Source organism: Schistocerca nitens, chromosome 3 (assembly GCF_023898315.1).
Source record: "Schistocerca nitens isolate TAMUIC-IGC-003100 chromosome 3, iqSchNite1.1, whole genome shotgun sequence".
NCBI lineage: Eukaryota > Metazoa > Arthropoda > Insecta > Orthoptera > Acrididae > Schistocerca > Schistocerca nitens.
The window spans coordinates 940,896,574-940,913,585 of record NC_064616.1 but is presented as its reverse complement, the minus strand read 5'-3'; the positions used below and the strand labels follow the sequence as shown (position 1 = coordinate 940,913,585).

General features: G+C 41.6%; 1 non-coding gene across 1 annotated transcript; it reads left to right on the top strand.

Moving 5' to 3' along the window:
• Positions 1–14,366: 14,366 nt before the first annotated feature.
• Positions 14,367–14,440, top strand: Trnas-uga (transfer RNA serine (anticodon UGA)). The gene has a single exon. It is a non-coding gene; the product is annotated as a tRNA-Ser (tRNA).
• Positions 14,441–17,012: the final 2,572 nt, after the last annotated feature.

Genomic DNA, 17,012 nt, shown 5'->3' with positions numbered 1-17,012 from the left:
TCCAGCCATTGTATTACTGAGGGCCGGCGAGCCCCCCGTGAAAATGGAATTCACCAATTGTGGGGCTGAAGTGAAGCATTAGGAGGGTCCTGGAGTCTTGGTGCAGGAAAACTACGAGAAAAAACTACAAGTAAGACACAGTTTGCATGGACTGACATCACTTAGGAACAAGTGGCCTCAAGCCCTTATGGATGGAGAAGCTAAAGTAGTCGATCCAGGAAAAGCAGTGCGACTAGAGGTTTGTAGAAGCCGGTGTGTAGCATAATCAAATCAAAACCGTTTATATTAGGGGAAGTGGGTGTCCGACGTGACAAGTAAGTAACAAGTGATAAACAGGGACTACAAACCCAGAACGTGACAGGTGTCGATTGAGAACGGGCCTTTGGCTGATGCCGGTTTCATCTCAATGGCACAGTAAGATTTTTTATCGTTCATGTTCCTTGGCAGTCAAAATTCGGCCGTCGCATAGGAATTGATTTTTATTGCTGTTCTGAAGTTATATTTTTGACTATGATAATACCTGCTACCTTAAACTTAGATTGCCTAGATGAACGAAGTTTATGTTATGACGTTACATCACCTCTCATCTTGCTGTTGGAAAGTTAGACGATATCTACTATCCTGTACTGAACCTTCTCATCGCTGTGTTAAACAGTCACAAGAGACTTTTTGGTTGTGGGAAGGGATGTCAATTTTTATAGCCTTGCAGAATATTGTGGGTGCGTAGTTGCCAAGCGGATTCAGAACTATGCTGGTGATTCACTTTCAAAGTCCCGTGTGACAGCAGTCTTATGGTGACCTAAGATGGGAGTCGCTGGCAAATTAAATTGAAAAGTGTTTGCTGTCAATCGGAGTTAGTGGAAGCAATATAGGCTCAGGCAATACTGGTGCGTGGCAACTATATCTTTTTGTCTGCCATCTTGCTATGTATACCAGACTAATCGGAGGACATAGGACATCCACAAAAGTAATACCACAAAAGTAATGCCTCCGAATTTTTACGTGAAAACACTTATTGATTTTTAAATAAACATACGTCATTAGATGGCATGTGTGGACGAGCGGTTCTAGGCGCTTAAGTCTGGAACAGCGCGGCGTCTACGGTCGCAGATTCGAATCCTGCCTCGGGCATGGATGTGTGTAATGTCCTTAGGTTAGTTAGGTTTAAGTAGTTCTAGGTCTAGGGGACTGATGACCTCAGATGTTATGTCCCATAGTGCTCAGAGCCATTTGAACCATACGTCATTAACATTCAACATATTTACTAGACATGTCTACGTATTTGTCACTAGAGGGCTCCGTATTGTAGTGTGTAACATGATGACGTGTACCGGAACTATGTCGGTGCGTGGCAAACATCGTGTTGTATTCGAGTTTCAAATTCTAAGGTTCGCCCACACGTGGAGCACCCTGTGTTTCAGCATGACAATGTCGGATGACACACGAGCGCTGCGACGCCCTGAGTTCACCGTCATCGATCATCTTCCATACAGTCTCGGCTTGGCCTCACCCGGCTTTTATCTCTTTCCAAAACTTAAAGAACACTTTCGATGACTTGACTTTGATAGTGATGAAGCGGTGCACGCAGAGGTTAGGTTGTGGCTCCATCAGTAATGTCAACCATTATACAGTGACAGTATCTACAAATTGATCTCACGTTGGGAAATACGTATTCGTCGCTAGGGTGAATATGTTGAGAAATAAATATGTAGACGTCAATAATAAATTTGTAGAATGTTAATAACGCAATTTTATTTATAAGCATTAATAGTTTTCACACCAAAAATTCGGCTGCATTACGTTTTAGCACGCCCTCGAAATTATTCATGGCTATACAGCCTGAAACGTTTGAAAATAGTGTATTTCTAAATCTATAAATTAAAAAATAACGTGTAAGGAAGTTTGTGTTACAGCCTGTAAAAGACACACTCTTCATCTAGAAGGCCATTTGAACTTAGTTACAACGGATAATCAATATTTATCTTCCTACTGGAAGGAGAATATTGATCTTCATTATTTAGTCGAAACAAGCAGTCACCGAATATTAAATAGGGAGTTGCAGATTATCCACGTATGTATTTGACACTAAAAGAGAGTCAGCGTTAGTGGTTGTCGTAGTGTAGGTGGTAAATGGTAGTGATCTTTCATACTCAGCAACATCTAAGGGAAACTCGCGAAAATTTTAATTTTTAGCTGGTACCGACCAAAATATAACAGAAAACTGGCCTATAAATAGGAAGCCACACCGGATTGGGACTCTTTCCGGGCGGTAGGGATGGAGCAGAGCAGCGATTGAATGAGAAAAGCTGGCAGGGCGGCCATCCGTGCTTTCGTGACTGCCGCCATAAACGCGCTCTCGCGTGATACGACCTACACCATCCGTCTGTCTCCAGACAGAACCTACAGCGTTCGCACTTTAATGGTCGTAGAACTGTTCTACGTCGAACTGGGCAAAGACCCGACTTACTCCCGTCACCTCGTAGATGGCCTGCTCGGACCAGGAAAGGTCTTAAGAACACAGCTGTTGGTTATGCCGAAGATATCGTTAACCTGGCTTGTGTATTTATTTGTAATACACTTCAATGCCTGTACCTTGTTGCCATCTTCCGCCATCTGTTTCATTCTATAATGAAATAAATCAGTAATTTTCGAACGATATGCAATAACACTTTATCTTTTTTGCTAATGAAAGCTGGGGACATAATTTTGCGCCGTTAGCGTACACATAGACTGTTACTAAACGTTGGACGCGTAAAAAAGAACTGGTGGAGCCCTTCATGCACGGTTCTAGGCGCTTCAGTCAGGAAACTCGCGACCGCTATGGTCGCAGGTTCGAATCCTGCCACGGGCATGGATGTGTGTGAAGTTAGTTGGGTTTACGTAGTTCTAAGTCTAGGGGACTGATGACCTCAGATGTTAAGTCCCATAGTTCTCAGAGCCATCTGAACCATTCTGAACAAGCCCGTTACATCCTCTCCCTGATCTTTCGATGCTAGAACACGTTGCTTGTGCATGGCCGTGAGATGGCCAGACCTCGGCTGTCGACCCCTGCCCTACCCGTCCTCTTGCTCCTGCAGCTGTTTCTTAAAAAAAAAGTAATCGTCGTGCATTCTAAACATGTAGCCGCGTGTTCTCGTCCGACTGTATCTCCTTCTTTTTTTTTTTTTTTTTTTTCCGCCTTTCGGCCCTCTTCTAAAGCTATGAGACTGAACATGAAAGATAATTCGGTTCACGATTTACCCAGCAGTAATAACAAATACTTCCAGAATCAATTCTGCAGGACAGCTCGTGGCTGCGTCGCGATCAGAACAGCTGACGCTCGAGCGTTTCCTCGCGCTGCAGTGGGTACCGGCCTCGGCCAGTCACCAACAGCCGCCTGAAATCGAGTGACGCCCATGTGGACGCGGCGCGACGCTGTCAGTGTGTATATCGATTGTCACTTTCGAATTTGAAGTTCTAGTTATCATCTTGCAGTTAAGCTTCGGATTTTGCATACTTGAAAATCGTGAACTATGGTTAAGCGTTGTAAAATTGGTTCACACGTGTAAAAAGATGTAACTTCTGCAACACAATATTTACTTTTGGTATAATAGAGGGGTGAATGCAGAGGAGGCAGCTCAAAAGATTTGAACTACGTGAGTCGAGCGAGTGCTTCCGGAAAAAATACGCCAGAAAAAGATATCCTTGTTTCAAGAATGATCGTTCTAACATGAATGATTTTCCACACTAAGGAAGTCTCTAATACTGATAAAAGTGACAGATTACCTTTTAAACATCATGCGACATTTGCATTCAACAGGCAAGTTTCAGAAGTCTGGTTTAGGAGTACTGCATACTCTAATTCGAAACAAAAAAATTAACTGAGTGATTATTATTGCAGTTTTTCTTGAACGTCATCAGGTCGCTCATTGAGCATTCCTATGCAATACTGTTACTGGTGACGAGTTTTGATGCCTTTATCTTAACTTCCTAAGAAGAAATGCTACCAAAAGACGTAAACTCGAGCAAAAAGTAGTGTGAACATTATATTTTCCACCTGTTAGTTCCAAAAGTGTGTTTTGCACTACTGATTCCTCCCCAAGGGTGTGTCCGTAACAGCTGGAATTTGCCAACAACTGATACACCTCTTGGTCGCAGTGTAAGAAAATCGGCCAATAAAAACTACATCACGTGTGCTACTGCATGATAACGCACTCTGCTGATTTAAGAAACAAAACTATCCAGAGGACTGGTAGGGAACCCTGTGATCCTATACTCGCAAAATTTTACCTTTCCCGCTCTTGATCGATCAACCGTTAAGTCAATTCATTTCTAAAGGAAAATGCTGTTCATATTACTCTGGTTTAATGAAATATTTAGAACCAGTAGGAATTTGTAAACTACTTTAGCATTTTCAGATTGTTTTACATATTGTGAAAGAATAAGCTGTTGCTGATTAATTTCGCTTTGATGATTACGTTTTCAATAATCTAATGGAAAAGGAAATTAGAGTGTCCACTGTACTAATACAAATTAAATTCAACTTACCACAGAAATATCACGACGGCAGTCTATCTTAATAAGCCATTAAGTGTCTAAGACTATTGTGCCTATTTTGACACGAATTATTAGAATATTACCGACTTTTGACTTCAAAAAGGTCTGTATTTACTTCATGTAAATAATAATAAAGTATTATGGGAATGTGACAGTTCATAGATAAAATTATGTATTCACAACAACAAACAATATGTCGGAAGAAAACAAAAGTGGCATTATGAATTTTCCAGTACCATAAGGTTTTCGCTCTGACACTAAGGGGTACTGAAAGTAGCAAGACGAATTTGACTCTAGCGTTGTCTGATGATTCCCTTATTGAGTTTCTGTCTATCTGCTTGTAGCTCCTCCTATAAGAGAATTAAAAATCTAGCGTTCAGCAAGTCTCGAAAGGCGAACGAAAGCAGCTTGCACCTGGTGGACAAGCACGTTACCTCGGATACAGTGAAGACGTGCAGCAGCCGTGCCTTACTTATTGGCCCAATAGCCGCTATGACATATAAATCGCAACATAAGAGACGAGAGTAGTTGTATTTCCCGTGTGGGACGACTTTCGTGGACAGAAAAGCATTAACTGATATCCTTATATCACATCTCAAGAGAAAATCATTCACATTATTCAATTGAAATGACACCGTAATATCAAGTGAATTTAGCAGGATAGATCTGTGCAATCAAGGAAGTAACTCGACAGTCACAGAGTTGCCAAACATATTCTGCGCTGTTGCCAAGTTTCAGTGCTATTGTCAGGAAGGATGTTAGCTGATGTGTTCTGTGAGTGACGGCAGAAGTGACTATAGCGTCTTCTCAAAGTTGTGAGTAGCAAGAAGTGGAATATACACATTATCTGTCAATGAGTCTTATTCGCCTTTCTACAACTAAGTTTAGGGGCTAGAGTGTAATTACTTGTAACACATCGATGCACTGAGTGCAAACAAAACGTCATAAATTAATAACTGCGACTATTACTTGTGTTTTCTGTCTTAATCGGACCGAAACCTTGAAAGCGTATTCACCAAATGCGATTGACAATTTTGGAGCTTCTCCAGTGGTTGAGTTGGCAACGTATCTTTGCTATACAATATTGTTACTGAGATCACTGTCATTGGCACATCCGCCAGTAGACAGGCATGACCTGGCTTCTTGTTGTCAGCTTTTCTGACGGCTGTTATGCTCGAAACGTAAAGACTTAAGGTGAATTCGAATATTTCATATGGTGAAAATCTGGTGTTTCTGTTCTTCCAGCCGTAACATTTAAAATGCCTGTGAACCAACAATTAATAATGCAGTCATAATTAGTGTCATCTGACAAACTACATCTTTCATCTATTAATTGTGAAAAACTATTGTTTTCGTCTCCACAGCACTGCAGTATGAACTCAATGTTTCGTAGGATTCCTATCATTAATTACGTTGTGAGCCTTTTCAATGACAGTAGAGGAGGAGCTAAACTACCCGACGTGAATTAAACTTTCCCAGTTGGGTTCAAATGGCTCTGAGCACTATGGGACTCAACTTCTGAGGTCATTAGTCCCCTAGAACTTAGAACTAGTTAAACCTAACTAACCTAAGGACATCACAAACATCCATGCCCGAGGCAGGATTCGAACCTGCGACCGTAGCGGTCTTGCGGTTCCAGACTGCAGCGCCTTTAACCGCACGGCCACTTCGGCCGGCTTTCCAGTTGGGTTTGAATCTTTGGCTACAGTTGCAGAAGCACATCCAGTGAGGTATCAAGAAAGCGAGCATTCACTCATTGCAGTAGTACAGGCTAGGGCAGAAAGAAGCAGGTTTCCCACAAAGTAAACGATGAGAGACACTGTAATTAACGCATAAACTAACCATCTCGCAAACGTAAATTTTCCAAATCGCTGTCACGTATTGAACATCAATTGTTCAGAAAATTCCTACTATATCTAGTGAAATGACTAGGTTAATGCAGCTCCAGTCCGTCACAATCACTGAGTTGCCAAACATATATATATATATATATATATATATATATATATATATATATATATATATATATATGTGGGGGGGGGTGTCTGTTCTTTCGGACATGTCTGAAAGTACAGACACTACAAATCGAAACAGACAGGCTTGTTAATCAATTAAATATCGAAGGACAGATGTCCAGGCTGCCACAGGGAGTTAAAATACAGCTACGGCGGCAGATGAAAATTTGTGCCTGAGCAGGTTAGAATCCGGATTCTAGGTGTCTTTTCTTTCGGACACACACCACACATATATGAATACACAGCGTGTTTCAGGAGGAATAGTAGATATTTTAGCAAGAGGTAGTATAAACGAATTGCATAAAAAATTCCGTATAAACGTGTCCACATTTTATTGAGTACAGTGATAAAGCTGTTAGTACGTAACCCTAACAAACTCAAAGCAAGGCAAGTGAGGTCGTCCAAAGTTGATTTTCAAAAACTCCCCCACCTACTACAAAGCACTTTTGACTCCTTTTGATAACACCACGTGTATCTCTTCTGAGGTCGCCTTTGCGTTCTTTTATGAGAGCTGCACTGTTCGTAATCCGAAAGATCAAATCGGCTCTTGGGTTTACTTTTTCTTTGTAGACATCGCCTTTCAACCATCCCCACAGGCAAAAATCCAAGGGGATAAATTCCAGGCACCTTGGTGGCCAGGAAAACTGTCCAAATCTACTGATCCGTAATTCGGGAAATGTTAGGTTTGGATGATGTGTCAACTGACGACTAGAATGTGCAGGAGACCCGTCATACTGAAGGAGCATACGCATTCTTGCAGCCAAATAATGCTGGAAGCTCATTTTCATGGAAGTGTAGACAACAGGTAGTCCAGTAAGGACCGACAAACGAAACGAAACGAAAATGCATTGAACCCGGCTGTATGTACACAATAAAAATTGGACACATGTTATATGGCATTTTTTCTGAAAATTGTCTATACCACCACCTTCAACAGTATTTGCTATTCCTCCAGAAATATCCTGTATAATTATTCAGGTCTCGATGGGCCATCGAATGTTTTGAGTGCTAGACGCACGTCATCGTCCGAACCCTAGCGGAAATACAGTGTGGCAGCGAGCATAGGAAATAATAGTCGAGGGAAGGGGGGGGGGGAGGGGTACCGCGTGTGTGGCAAACATGGGAATTTGCATTTGATGAGGAGCTTGTGTAGATGGATCCTGCAGGGAGTTGGCTGTTGTGTGCCGATAGTGTAATGGTCAGCGCAGCTGCCTGGTTAGTGGAAGATCCAGTTTCGAACCATGGTCAGGAACAAATTTTCATTTGCCGCCGTTGCTGTATTTCAACGCCCTGTGGAAGTGTGGACGTCTTAAGATGCAATTGTTTTTTTTTTAGGCAATGCATATTATTTGCGAACTTTTGTCTTGCCTTCACTGTAACGGGACTTCAACGGCATCCATTCCTTAGTCACTGCTTTGTGATGGCGCTAACCCATGTCATATACACGCGAATCAGATTGTAGCGCATATTTTGTGAAATAACGAACGGTCAGTATAAAAGTATTTACGAACAGTAGAAAAAAATGGCTCTGAGCACTATGGGACAACTTCTGAGGTCATCAATCCCCTAGAACTTAGAACTACTTAAACCTAACTAACCTAAGGATATCACACACATCCGTGCCCGAGGCAGGATTCGAACCTGCGACCATAGTGGTCGCGCGGTTCCAGACTGTAGCGCTTAGAACCGCTCGGCCACCCCGGCCTACTGATGGTAATATTTGTCAAGCAATTCATTGCAGAATTAGTGTAATACCCGCAAAATGATCTCTGTAGTTATACTGCATCATTAGCTGCTCATGAATAGAGTACTATGTTCGTTAAATCAGATAGCCGGCCGCGGTGGTCTAGCGGTTCTGGCGCTGCAGTCCGGAACCGCGGGACTGCTACGGTCACAGGTTCGAATCCTGCCTCGGGCATGGGTGTGTGTGATGTCCTTAGGTTAGTTAGGTTTAAGTAGTTCTAAGTTCTAGGGGACTTATGACCTAAGATGTTGAGTCCCATAGTGCTCAGAGCCATTTGAACCATTTTTTTAAAATCAGATTACGCAAGGTGATGCCAAATATAGAGAAGAGACGACGCCACCACACATCTTTGCTTAGTTAGTCAGCGCTAGATTATGTGCGCCACCATAACGTTACTGTAAGCAGTTTGACATCATAACACCACCATATCCACTGAAAACCTGTACCATTATCATCACACAGTTGCCACTCGCAGTGATTACAAGTTATTGATGTTTGTCAAGAATAGCGGATAGTGCCTCGTAAATGTGAAGTTTCATTTGTATTACGCCTACGACAGAGAGAATCCTAAGTAACAGTAAGACGTTACCCAGCGAAGGGAAGAGCCCACGTATTGTCTCGAGTTCTTCCAGTTTGATATTAATGTAGTTCCCGATGGTTACACACTAACGTGTTCTTTTGGCTGTCGGAATACTCATATGGGAATTATCAAAGTTTAATTGCTAGAACACTCAGCTACCTTAACAACATCTCATTTTGGACTGAATATGACTAGCAAAGCGACGTTAATTTGACGTTTCCGTCCGTCTCCTGACGACGTATTGAATGAAGTCTGAAGTGCCCACCGCATCAATTCTGTAAAGTGTTTTGGCAGCTGGCAGTCATTGCTGAATATAGACATGTGCAAATATCTTCACTGCTCCAGGGGAACTCGTCTTCGTTGCATTTTTTCCATACCGTGGTTAGCACAATAACATAAGGCTCATTCTGCTGGAGAACTTGATGCCCTCAAGTCCTTAAATAAGAATCTGCGAGCGGCAGTAATAAATGAAAGGAAACAGGCTGTTGAACAAAAGAATGGAGAGCTTCCTGCTTTTTTCCGTTTCCGATATGGCCTACGATACGAATCTAGTGTTCTATTATGCTTCAGAACCCAAATTTTTTTATTTTTTCATTTCATACTAAAACAAAAGCTAAGATATGAGAAGAGGAAATGACTTATATGCTTCTCAGAAACTATAGTTTTTTGTGTTTATTTTCTCGTTTAATACTAAAACAAGGCCTCTGATATGAGATGAGGGGATGAAGTATACGCTTCCAGGATATAATATTTCCTTGTGTGCTACTACTGCGTGCATGGAAGCTCTGCAGTTAATTTTTGTGTGTTCGATAAATTTTGATATCACCTCAAATTACTTTGTGAGAAGGTTCCTATTTTCTTGGGATTCAAATAAAGTGGACATTTCATCACTGGTCAATATTCTGATGACTAATGACATGATATCCGTTCCAATTGCTCTATGGCACCTGTGAGTAGTCTCACGTTGGTTACTATAAGAACATGCAGGCAGTGATGTCTTCTAACTGCAGTCAGAGCCATGGTGATTTCTTGTGTTTAGCGCGAAGCGTCTGCTCCAATATCCACATTCAACCAACATAAGCAAATCGCGGTGGCATTGGGCACTGCTAATCGCTGCACTTGTCGCGAGCCGCGACAACAAGAGCGCACTGTCTCTGCTAACAATATTATGGAGTTCATACATCTTGAAGAAACTTTAATACATATTACTTGACGTAATATGCAGGACATGGGTTGGGTAAAAATTCAGTTTGTAGTAACTAGCCATTGCATTAAAACACTTTACAGTTATATTTGATGCAATATTTATTGTTGCTTCTCTCTATAATGTTAATAGTATTGATTCAGATTGTGCATGAACACGAAACAACACTCACACTCACACACACACACACACACACACACACACACACACACACACACACACACAGAGAGAGAGAGAGAGAGAGAGAGAGAGAGAGAGAGAGACAGAGACAGAGAGAGAGTCATTGAGTCCAGCGAGAGACACGACTGCTGTCTATTGAACGACACATGCGCTAATCAATTCTTCAGTTGGCGTCTAGTGGATGAGATTTTTAGGTTACCTTGCATTGCAAGAATTATGAGGAGGAGACTTAAAATGAATGGACTTGTATGCTAAAGAGCTGCGACAAAGCAAAGCTTCATTGATAATCAGATGATCGGCCACATGGGTTTTGTGAACGACTATAATTTTAATAATCAACCCACCCACCATCATTACGTAAGATTTCTCGAGTGCGTCGGGGCGCTGATTCCACTAAGGTTCTCGGCAGTGTAGCGTGATGGTTTACTTCCTATCATACGTTTTCTATATTCGTCCAAAGGTCGCTTGCATTTGTAGGTCCACATGGCAATGACCTCGTTACCTCTGCCCACATATTCTCTATCGGGTTGAAGTCCGGTGATCGTGGAACAAACGGAAACAGCTTTATCCTCTCTTGGCATAGAAACCAATTTTGCAGTGCTCTGGGGTGATGGATGGGGTTATGGCAGAGCAAATAAATTATCTCGTTATATCATATATTTACATTTCAATAAGGTATTTGTAATTAGCACATTGTGTTAGTATTTTCCTTAGTGTTTCAGAATTCAGACGCTGTCATAGATAATTGACAGTCCGATGAGGAATGTGGTTTACCGAGTCTATCATATGATGAGAGTCATAGTCGGAAATCCACATTAAGACTGACCGGCTGAATCCGATTAGAACGATCTGGTATCGAAATGAAATCACAGAAATCGGATAATTTGAACGTCTGTATTGCAACAATGCTGTACACATAAATTCCTTTGATGGAGTAACAGGTGGCAACTGTCTTAGAATTAGTGAGGAATACGTCTACTAGCAGCAATGCAACGTAATTATAACCTATATTTAAGTGATGCAAACATTTAATCGAACAATACACATCCGTTTCAGTGGTGGGAAGGTACATCATATCGGATTTTCTGATATAATAATAATAATAATAATAATAATAATAATAATAATAATAATTCCGTGTGAGGTTGTTAGATCCTCCATCTGGCGCCTCCCCAGGTGGTCGATAGTTGAAAGCCTCCCAGATATGGGTGGTACCGAGGAAATCAAGTACTTGTGGTAGACCAAATATTAATACAATACTCAATGACTATTCAACCCGATGAACCCAAAATCCAGACACGTCTGAGTGAAAGTCACTGGTACTCCTGTCAGCGTCTGTTAGCTCAAAGAGCTCGGCTGAAAATGCGAGTATTTGGCTCCAAAGGCTTGAACAACCCCTGGTCCTATCCGGTTCTGGTATCATTCAGGCCAAACCAATGAAACACAAACATGTACATTGCAAGTAAATTCAACTTCACTCCAGGTGGTACACAACCCGACAGACGGCAAATGGACTGCATAGCAGAGAATATCGGAGATATCTGGCAAACTTCCCTACAAGCAGAAAACATTCGTTGGACCACAAAATATCAACACATTGATCCAAACAGGAAAACTACATAATCTCACATAAGAAATCGACCGACAAAAAATTCTCATTCTTGCTCTTCAAGAAACATGACTAACTGACCATGAGATCTTGCATTATGGAATCTATCGCATCTTCAAGAGCAAACCACAACAAAAGGTCGCGAAAGGCGTACCAGTCTTCGGCATGGCATTTCTCGTACACAGATTCATCATCAACTCTAAAAAAGTCACACCCATCAACAATCGACTTATGACTAAGCGCATTCAGAGCGCCAATAAAAAATATACGCTCATCAATGCACATGCCCCCACCAACATCGAAAATAAGAAAAACCCCGAAAATGTCGAAAAATTCTGTAACACTCTCGAAAGAACCACGAGCAAAATTCACCAAGATGAGGTGAAAAGCCGGCCGGAGTGGCCGAGCGGTTCTAGGCGCTACAGTCTGGAACCGCGCGACCGCTACGGTCGCAGGTTCGAATCCTGCCTCGGGCATGGATGTGTACGGTGTCCTAAGGTTAGTTAGATTTAAGTAGTTCTAAGTTCTAGGGGACTGATGACCTCACAAGTTAAGTCCCATAGTGCTCAGAGCCATTTGAACCATTTTTTTGAGGTGAAAATCCTAATGCGAGGCTTCAACACGCAATTTAGGACAGAAGAAAACCTATAGAAAAATCAGCGGTAAAAATTCAGCACACCAAAACAGTAACACCAACAGCACACTTCTGATTGACATTTGCCAACAATTCAACCTCAAAATGATGTCTACCCACTTTAGGAAAAAACCAGAAGAACAGAAAACATGGCAATACCCGATCCAGAATCTTGGTGAATACCACGATATTCAAGCCCGTCAAGGCGCGAACATTGACTCGAACTACTACCTCACACGAGTTAAAGTGAAATTATCTCTGAAGAGAGTTCACCTCAAAAATCTCTGCATCCAAAAATTCGACAGATCCAAAATTCTAGAAACCAATATCACTGAAGGATGAGAAAAAGAACCGACGAACAACTGGACTGACTTCTGCAGCAAAATTATTAGAAAAGCCAAAGAAATAATCCGACTGTAAAAAAAAGGTAAAACACCCATGGTGGGTCTCCAACTGTAATCAAGCCATCATCAATCGCTGACTCACCATTCAAAAACACAACAGCAACAGATCGACAGGAACTCTAGAACACTTCCTCGACATCCGGAAACAGAACCATCAGAAAAACCAAACGCAACGACATCACTGAACAGCTGAAGTCAGTTAAGGACAATTTCAGAAACTAAGACAGCAGAAATTTCTAGAGAACTTTCGCAGACAAAAATAAAGGTTACCCACCACAAAATTTGACCTTCAAGAAACAAAATGGGAAACTCACTCTCACCAACAAAGAAGACTGTGAAGAATTGGCATATTGCTTTTCCGATCTCCTTACCAACTCCGAACCACCCGGACGATTCCCACACATATCTCCAAGATATGCAAAACCCGATGCCGATCCACCGACACAAGAAGAAATCCATCACCACATCAAAAAACTCAAGAACGGAATATCGTCAGGAGAAGACGGAATCATCTCAGAAAAACTGAAAAATCGTGGACCACTATCACTACAGGAAATCTCACAGATCATTCAGGAAATCTGGCGACGTGAAAGACTCCCAGAGGACTGGAAACGTGCACTGATCCATCCACTCCATAAAAAGTGAGACAAATCTGATGTGAGTAACTATAGATGAATTTCCCTTCTTTCAGTCCCTTATAAAATCATCTCCGCGTGCCTCTTACAACGCGCACAAGAACAAGTCGAACTCCTAATTAGTGAATACCAAGCGGGATACAGACTACACAGATTGGCCACCGAACAAATTTTTAACCTGGAATCCACACTGAAAATACGAGCCATAGGAAATCTTCCAACCATCTGCACATTTGTCGACTTCAGGAAACCCTACGACTCCATCGACCGACAATCCCTTTTTCATATACTCGAAGAAAGTAATCTCGACCTAAAACACGACGACGCATCCAACAAACCCTAACAGAAACAACTTCCAAAGTCTGTTTCAACAACCCTTCTCCATCAAGACTGGCGTCCGGCAGGGCGATGTTCTCTCCCCATTACTCTTCAACATCGTCCTAGATAAAGTCATCAAAGAATGGGAAACGAAATGAGAAACACAAACATCTGGAGACCCACGAGGCTAGGATGACAGCAGCATAACATCAACGTCTCATGCCTAACCTTTGCTAGTGATTTTACGATCCTTTCCGGATATGAACAAACAGCAATTCATCAGAATGAGATTTTCACTCTGCAGTGGAGTGTGCGCTGATATGAAACTTCCTGGCAGATTAAAACTGTGTGCCCGACCGAGACTCGAACTCGGGACCTTTGCCTTTCGCGGGCAAGTGCTTCAGGAGTGCTAGTTCTGCAAGGTCCGCAGGAGAGCTTCTGTAAAATTTGGAAGGTAGGAGACGAGGTACTGGCAGAAGTAAAGCTGTGAGTACCGGTCGTGAGTCGTGCTTCGGTAGCTCAGTGGTAGAGCACTTGCCCGTGAAAGGCAAAGGTCCCGAGTTCGAGTCTCGGTCGGGCACACAGTTTTAATCTGCCAGGAAGTTTCAGCAATTCATCAGATCGAAGTCCTCAAGGAATGTGCCGAGAAAGTAGGACTACAAATGTCTTTCTCAAAAACCGAATTCATGGCCACAAAACGCAAAATTTGATCACAAAATAAGGCACAATAAACAAGGTCGACGACGTTAAATAGTTAGGTGAAATCATTGAACCCACAGCTACAGAAAGATTAGCACAAAGGACACGGGAACTGAAACTGCGGAAAGCATATGGAAAAATTGCGGGCATCTGCAACAAGAAATGCTTGAACATCAAAAATAAAATACGAGACTACACGACTATTATCAAAGCTGAAACACTGTACGCCAGTGAAATCCTAAACCTCATTTACAAAGAGGATATCAAGAAATCTGGCGCCGGCCGAAGTGGCCGTGCGGTTAAAGGCGCTGCAGTCTGGAACCGCAAGACCGCTACGGTCGCAGGTTCGAATCCTGCCTCGGGCATGGATGTTTGTGAAGTCCTTAGGTTAGTTCGGTTTAACTAGTTCTAAGTTCTAGGGGACTAATGACCTCAGAAGTTGAGTCCCATAGTGCTCAGAGCCATTTCAACCATTTTTCAAGAAATCTGGAAGAAAAATTATCCAAAAAATTCTTGGGACAAAACTCACAGATCAAGGATATCGTCTAAAATCACACACAGTAATAGAGAAATACTCTAACATTGAAACTGATTTCCGCGAACGACGACTGTAATCACATCACGACCTACTAACGAAAAAATGTTAATGCATCTACAGAACCTAGAAACTACAGGTCTGGATCAAAGAAGTCCAAATTGATCTCAAAGATGCCAACATCACAACCACAGACATCGACGAACGAAAAGCCTTCAGACATAAAAACCATCTCTGGGAAGCAGTACCAGAAAATCAACCCAACATATCTAGGAGAGAACGGACAGAAGGACGTCGCGCTAAACACAGCGACATGATGAAAAAATTCTGGAAGAACAAAAAACATAACAGCAACAGATCGTAATTTGCGCCTATGTGATCCTGTATGGGTCCAAACAAAGTAAATAATAATAATAATAATAATAATAATAATACCAACAGCAGTAGTAGCAGTAGAAAATTCAGAAAATAAAAATTACAATTGAGGTGCCATCCAACGCATTATGAAAGAGAAGATTCAAAGTAACATCTAATTAAGCAGACCACACAATGGCAGCGAAGAAAAATACTGAGATCAACGCAGATGGAAAAGCATTTGGTACTAAAAGTTAATCACATCGAGTTCTTCAACTATGTCGAATGTGGTGTTTAGTACAGATGCTTAGTACAAGTGAACAGTTGAATCGGAATAACAAAGGAAACATTTATAGCCAAGATATTTCAACAATTAAACACATCAAAGAGGTAATACATAAATGCAATGCAAAATCGACTGTACAGGATTGACATCTCTATAACTCTGGAGAATCAAGTAGAGAACTTTCTGGAAGCAAAAGTAGATTACATGCAAGGGACAGTGATAGGACAATATGGATGGAATCAATGAAAAATCTGAAAGCACTACGAGACGCAAAGGAAGACAAATGGAGAAAATAAACAGAAGGTAGATGTAAATCGTTTGATACATCTTTATATACATCATCATCCTCATCAATGTATTTCAATCGTGAATCAACTTGTCTTTCGACTCCACAGTATTTCCTACATTAATAAGCACAATCAGAGTAAATATCAACACGTATTGTGTACTTCACTAGCATCTTGTGTACTTAACTGAGGAAATAAAAGTCTAAATCAAGCGTTACAAAATAAGCTATTCCGTGATACTGCACGCGTAGCAAAATACCTACTACATAAAATTACCTACTTCATTGAAAACCACTTAGAATTCAGGTTTTGTAACTGGTAGGTTAATAATTGACTCGACATGTCTCTACGTTAATATTAAGCGAATCCTTTGAATTTCTTGTAAACAGCTACTTACAGAACTTCGTTTCACAGTATAAATGAAAATACGAAGTTGTGCATGGTAATAAAAAGAAATAAACGATTACAGGAAACACTTCGTACTTTGCTGTATTTATCAGCATATGCAGATGCTGCAGATTCTTCAAAATGTGTCTCAAGAAAACGGATAGCCGAATTCGTCGTTGAGTTAGTAGCGTAGCAATTTTTCCTAAACCAGTAGAGATACAGTGACAGAAAACAAGCGTGAAACGTGTCACACTCAGTTTTAAGTGTTTATCTGCTTCCTTCGCATAGAAGTTGCGGCTGAGGAGAAACGCTTGACAGGTTATATCTGAAAGACGTATTTGGAATATTCATCCATGAGTTTCTGTATTTATCTGCGTCGAAATACTTCCTTTAACGCTATTGTAGTCAATGTAATAAGCTTAAAAGCGCAATATTTGCTTGAGGGAATAGCATGTGTATTTTGTGCCGGCGCAGCCGCAAAGACGAGCGTCAGAAAGCCGCGGCGCTTGCGCGTCCATTAAATATCCAACGCGGGTGCTGCCAGGTAAGCCACTTGAAGCAAAATACGGCGCTTCCACAAAGAAGCCATGTCAGCTGATAACACA